Raw genomic sequence first — 6,708 nt, forward strand, 5'->3', positions numbered from 1 at the left:
TGAACTTTATGAGATAAAGATATAATTTCACCGAATAATGTCCTTCGTTTTACTCGTTTCTTTGCTAATCGTCATCGTTGTCGTCATCGCTGTCGCTGTCATCGGTTCGTTGCTTAGTAGGCGTGGCGTCTGGGTGCTGGTGCGGGTTGCTTGGGAACGGCGGAGGCAGGTCCTGAGTGAACCTTCGCTGCTTCCAGCTTCACGGCCTGATACTGCACCTTACCGGGTCCCTCGAAGCCGTACGCAGCTCCCTGCTCGGTGCTGCCCTCTCCGCTCACCTGCTGCGTGCTACTCCTTCGATTGTTTCTGGCATTTCCCTTTTTTTTTTTTTTTTCCTGCAGCCTGCTGCGGATGCGGGTAGCTCTCAGCTCGATGCCCAGTTGCCACTTCCGCTTTCCGCTCTGCACGCGCCACGACGCGCCTCTCGTCTGCCTGGCAATCCGGCGATCCGGTATCGGCTGCCGGATGACTAACCTGCTCCTGGTTTCCCCGCCTCTGGATCCGGACGGGGCGCGCGGATGCGTCCTGCCGCAGAGCTCCGCTGAAGCTGAAACTTTCGGGCATTGATGAAACCCGGTCCGAATGCTTTGCAGGTCGTAGGCGCTGGTGTCGATGATGTGCCGAAGTTATCGATCGTGAAGGTCTGACGGGGCGATCGGGGCTCGAATCGGGGCGCGGGGCGCCTGAGGCTGAACGACTACGAATCTTCCGCCGCCATTGTTACCTCCGAATCCTCCGCCAACGTTACCTCCGAATCCTCCGCCAACGAGTACCTCCTAATCCTCCGCCCACCGTTACCTCGAATCTTCCGCCAACGATGGCTTCTGATCCTCCGCCAACGTTGCCTCGAATCCTCCAGCCAAGCGTTGCTTTCTGGATCCTCCTTGCCAACGTTACTCCGAATCTCCGCCAACTACCTCGAATCCTCCGCCTTGTTGCCTCGACATCTCCGCCAACGTTGCTTCTGAATCCCCGCCAGACGTTAACCTCCGAATCCTGCAGCATTGTTGCCTCGAATCTTCGCGCAAACGTTTACCTCCGAATCCTCCTCACCTCCGAAGAAGCGAGCGTTTCCACCTACGCCTCCTCTGCCGCTGTAGTCACAGAGAACGGTGGCAAGGCAGCTCACGAGAACGGTAACCGCAAGAGTATTCATTGTGACCTGCAAGAGTGAAAGAATATATAGCGTGGCTGAATATCTATACGGCTTATGTGTATTATGTTATTATTATTTATTATTATATTATTATTATTATTATTATTATGTGTTTAGTCAAATAATTCGATGCAACTCTTGTATTATACAATTCTCTTTGCCGCTAAAACATCATAGAAGACTTTCAAGCAGAATATTTAGAAGGCAAGTGGTCAGCAGAGAATTTACCACAGCTCATACGAACACATTTCCATATCTTAAACACACGCTTTCACTACTGACGATACTCTAAAATGCTTTTGCCGGATATCTCAAAACATAATGCGCATTCTGCACCATTTTTAACAATTTACGCATTACTTAGTAGTCGTAGATTCTCTAATGTTCTATCATGCTTACCTGATCGATGTAGCAGCTGGGGGTGCGACTGGTCCTTCGAGTGTTAAGCAACTGGTGACTAACATCGACATCAGGCCTGCTATTTATACCAGAAGACAGTGCATTGCGACCCGGTCGCCTTTACGTAAGTGTCGTGTGTCATCCTACTTGTCAAGGTTATTTCTCGGTTTGCGACAATGCGAAGGAACGCAACCGCGAAGTCAATGAGTGATCGATATATCATACAGGAAATGAAAGGTATAAACACGCGATATATATCACTGGTACATATAGGTGCGATTGTTGAGGAAACGCGTATGTGCGAGAGTACAGATGAGAAATTGAAAGGTGGTAGTTATCTTACTAAACTGTGTGTAGTGTGTGTGGTGTGTGTGATGTAGGTCTATGTATGTAGTGGTGTGTGTTGTGTGTGTGTGTTGTTTCGCGCCGTGTGCGTGCGTGCGTGCCCATGCGTGCATGCGTGCGCTGGCGGTGTGTTGTGTATCAGTGTAGTGTGTGCGTGTGTGTGTGTGCGTGGTGTGGCGTGCGTGCATGCCGTGCGTGCGTGCATGCGTCTGCGCGGCGCGTCGGCGTGTGTGTGTGGTGTATTCAGTGTATGTGTGTGTTGTGTCTGTGTGTTGTGTGTGTGTGTGTGTGTGTGATGTGTGTGTGTGTTGTGTGTGTGTGTGTGACTAGCGATGTGTGTGTGTGTGTGTGTGTGTGTTGTGTGTGTGCTGCTGCCTGTGCGCTGCGTGCATGTGGTGCTGTGCCTTATATATATATATATATATATATGTATATATAATATTCCGCCTTCATACCGATGTAGGAGAAGAAAGGAATTGTTGACCTGATTATTTTCATCCCATAGGACTTCGACAGCAGCGGACGAGGCCGACACAGCGTATTCAACGGGGCGAGAACAAAAGTGTCACAATGTAATGGCGTAACTGTGCTGCCTGTGTTCTAGCTGCATTTGCATACGTAATACGGGTAGTAGGAATGTGTCAGCTCAACCTACCAGTGAAAGGACGACCCAGATCGTCACCGCGTCTCAAGGCAAGCCCGCATATAGTCGCAGGTCAAGGATGTCTCTGAACAAGAAGTGTGACACACTGAAAACGATTCGGATCGTGCACAAGTATATACACAGAGTATAGACAGGCATATTAGACCGGGAGCCCAAGGGGGTCAGCCTAGCTGGAAAGGAAACCAATTTTCATGCATATAGCAATGATTCGTGTACATGCCGGCCGGGCCGCGTGGTAGGTGTGGTCAGTGGGGTCATTTGAAGGCACCCCAAAATTGAGCTAATTAGCTGGAGAGGAAACCCATGAACCTATTAGGAAAATGTTCGCATGGCTTCCAGGTATCAGAAATTGACACTGCCAGGAATTGTTTAGTTAGGCGATTCGCCAGAACCTCAAAAACCCGATACTTAAATATTGAGCTAGATTAGCTGGAAAGGAAAACCGTCTGGCACCCATTGGAAAATGTTCGCATAGTCTCAGTATCGAATGGCCACTGCCAAAATAACTTCAGGAATGGGTGTATTGCCAGACGCCCGAATGGCCGATGCCTGCCATGGCAACACTCTGAAAGATGCCCCCCCCCAAAAAAACAATGCGGTGCAGGATTGCTGTACATTTATGCGTCTAGCTCTACTATGGTACAGGTATACAGCTGCATGGATAGAATTGATAGGCCAAGGGAATGGTGAACTGCGAAATTGTGAGTAGTCATACTCTTATTTTTCCACATTTTATTATATGTATGCGCACCAATACTATAGAGCAAATCCCTCGCACGATTCATTACGGCTATCTCTAAGAAATTAAACAAAATCAATTAACACATCTAATTCAATCAGTCATCTGATAATAGATTTACAAACGTCTGTCAGTGTCACCGTTACTCGCTGATGAGCCATGATCTCTGTCTTGCATTTTACAGGATATCTAAACCTATTCTACTCGATTAGATTTTATGTGCTGTGCCTACCTGATCGAAGTGTCTCCGCTGTTCTGCCTTCTCCTCAAAGTGTGAAGCAACTGGTATCGAACGTTACGCGTGTCGAATACTTATATAGGCGATCACGTCATCAGTCGACCCGATGACCGAGAAGTAAGAGTTGTCGTCGTCTGTAATCTCATATATTCCTGTGTTCCGTGGTCCTATAGTCATCATGACAATAGCGAGGGGAGGGGAAAATCGAAAGGTGGGTGTGTAATCATAGCAGTGCTAAACACTGCGGTGACCTTCTACGTGAAACTAGGTCTGTATATCGCGACACCATTAGCTAGTCTTTTGTTTCAATTAAGCCAGGCGACTGGGGACTTGTGGGGTCTCGTTCGTCAACTATGTGTGTATATGTGTATTTATGTAGGTAGAGAAAGCGGGCAGAGAGGTAGAGGGGAGAGAGTGAAATAGAGAGAAAGAGAGAAAGCGAGACAAGGGGAGAGAGTGAAAGAGAGAGAAAGAGAGAAAGCGAGACAAAGGGAGAGAGTGAAAGAGAGAGAAAGAGAGAAAGCGAGACAAGGGGCGAGACAAACAGAAAGCAAGAAGGGGCGAGCGAAAAGGAGCAGGAAAAGGGGTGAGACAGAAAGAGAGAGACAGAGAGTGAGCAAAGAAAGATGTGAGAGAGTGAGCGTAGAGAGAGAGTGACGGAGGTGGGGAAGAGAGAAAAGGGTGGGAGAGAAAGAGAGAGGTAAATATTAAAAGTACGAGATAGGAGGAATGAAGAGAGTGTGATGTAAACTCTCTTATCTATTTACACGGTTTGGCAGTGACAGCTGACCACCTATTTATGAACAATGACGCCGCATCACAACTCTCCGCTCTCTAATCATCGGCTTACATAATTAGTAAGCGTGCGCTTGGTAAACACCGACGATGACGTCACGTTAATTAGCTTGTACTGCGACCCGACTCTTCGAAATATTGTTTTTGCCGTCTTAACGGCAAGGAGAGCGTTTCACAGGAATAATCGTCGCATTGGTAATACATGACAGAATTTATTTGTAGTACGTCATTGACAGACAACGTAATTACACACTATATCTAGTAATAATTCTAGTACTATCTAGCAGTAGTCTAGTATAATTCGACTCGCATGATTCACGTATAATATTATAAGCTATTCCATGTAACATTTTGTAGGCGAACCAACAAAACTCGTAGAGCAGTAGCTCTCGTTTGCTTGTTTCGATTTTTGTTTACGGTGGCTTCTTGCGATTTTAAGATATTTAGATCATTTATAGTAACGTCCTGCTAAATAGGAATGAATGGCTCGCTAAAATAAAATAAAATAAATTTAAGATATTTAGATCATTTATAGTAACGTCCTGCTAAATAGGAATGAATGGCTCGCTAAAATAAAATAAAATAAATTTAAGATATTTAGATCATTTATAGTAACGTCCTGCTAAATAGGAATGAATGGCTCGCTAAAATAAAATAAANTTCTTGTAGGAAACAACAAATTTTATAGAATGCTACGATCCAAAGTTTGGTCTATATACAGCTCGAATATTGACATGGTTGAGAAGGTTCTTAATTAGACAACTTGTAATTATATATTTTTTCACTTTTTCTGGGGGTCTGCAAGAGGTAAAGTTAAGAAATCAAATATGATAAATGACATAAAACATGATGGTTTGAACTAAATTTGGAAAAATGGATTTTGATATACTTGAGTACTGAATATTGAATGAAGAATAAAAAATGTTTAATTACTGGATTGCTAAATTGGGAGGCAATAATGTGATTTGGAATTGTAAATGTGTGCCATATGATGTTTCATTTTATAGAAATAAAATACCTTTGTGTTAATATTTTGTGATGATGACCTTGTGAGTAATATTTATTTTATTTTTTTATTTGCCGTATGGCTTCATGTGAGGAACTGTTCATGTTATTTTTCTTGTCCGCATCATTTTGAAGACACTTCTTCTTTTTCTTTCTTCGCATTATTAGTCCCACTCAAGTGGGGCCGCTGCAATGGACTATACTGTATATATAACCACTATATATACACTGTATATGAGAGATAAAAGTGTTGAGCAGAAGTGCTTTATATAAGGGAATAATGTTGTTTCATCAAATCAATGTGTTGTACACTCGAGATTTGTTGGAAGATTCTATTCTGCAAATTAACAACATGAAAAGAATAGGTAGAGAAGCAAAGCTGACCGATAGATCAGTGGCTTCCTCTCCAGCTAATCAGAAGTAGATAATATGCTATTATCTTCTTCTGAGCTAATCTATCTAAATAATGGCCCGGGTGGGGCAGTTGTGGGCGTCTGGTGGGCACACCCAACCACTGAATTATTCTGGCAGTGGCCATTCACGATACCTGGCCGGGACTATGCCGAACATTTCCCAGTGGGTTCCAAAAGGTTTCCTTGCCAGCTAATCTAGCTCAAATTTGGGAGTGGGCCGAGGCAGTTGGGGACATCTGGCGGATACACCCACCACTGAATTATTCTGGCAGTGGCCATTCACGATACCTGAGACTATGCCGAACATTTTCCAATGGGTGCCAGGTTTCCTTTCCAGCTAATCTAGCTCAATTTTGGGGTATCGGTTTTTGAGGTCTGGCGGATGCGCCCCACCACTAAAACTTCTGGCAGTGTCCATTCCTGATACCTGAGAGGCTGAGACCATGCCGAACATTTTCCAATAGGTTTCATGGGGGTTTCTCTCCAGCTAATCTAGCTCAATTTTGGGGTATCTGTTTTTTAGCTCTGGCGCATGCGCCCCACCACTAAAAGATTCTGGCAGTGTCCATTCTTGATACCTGGGACCATGGCACCATGCCGAACATTTTCCAATAGGTTTTTCATGGGGTTTCCTCTCCAGCTCATCTAGCTCAATTTTGGGGTATCTGTTTTTTAGCTCTGGCGCATGCGCCCCACCACTAAAAGATTCTGGCAGTGTCCATTCTTGATACCTGGGACCATGCCGAACATTTTCCAATATATGTTTCATGGGGTTTCCTTTCCAGCTAATCTAGCTCAATTTTGGGGTATCTGTTTTTTAGCTCTGGCGCATGCGCCCCACCACTAAAAAATTCTGGCAGTGTCCATTCCTGACACCTGGGACCATGCCGAACATTTTCCAATATATGTTTCATGGGGTTTCCTCTCCAGCTCATCTAGCTCAATTTTGGGGAT

The 6,708-nt window shown here is 44.9% G+C and overlaps 1 long non-coding RNA gene across 1 annotated transcript in view; it reads right to left on the minus strand.

Annotated features, from left to right (window-relative positions):
* LOC106806584 overlaps positions 1–301 on the minus strand; it is a 1,025-nt gene extending 724 nt beyond the window's left edge. The window contains exon 1 of the long non-coding RNA XR_001393563.1: positions 219–301. This is a non-coding gene — a long non-coding RNA (uncharacterized LOC106806584). The remainder of the gene's footprint in view (positions 1–218) is intronic.
* Positions 302–6,708: the final 6,407 nt, after the last annotated feature.

This window comes from Priapulus caudatus, unplaced genomic scaffold (genome assembly GCF_000485595.1).
Source record: "Priapulus caudatus unplaced genomic scaffold, Priapulus_caudatus-5.0.1 Scaffold168, whole genome shotgun sequence".
Lineage (NCBI taxonomy): Eukaryota > Metazoa > Priapulida > Priapulimorpha > Priapulimorphida > Priapulidae > Priapulus > Priapulus caudatus.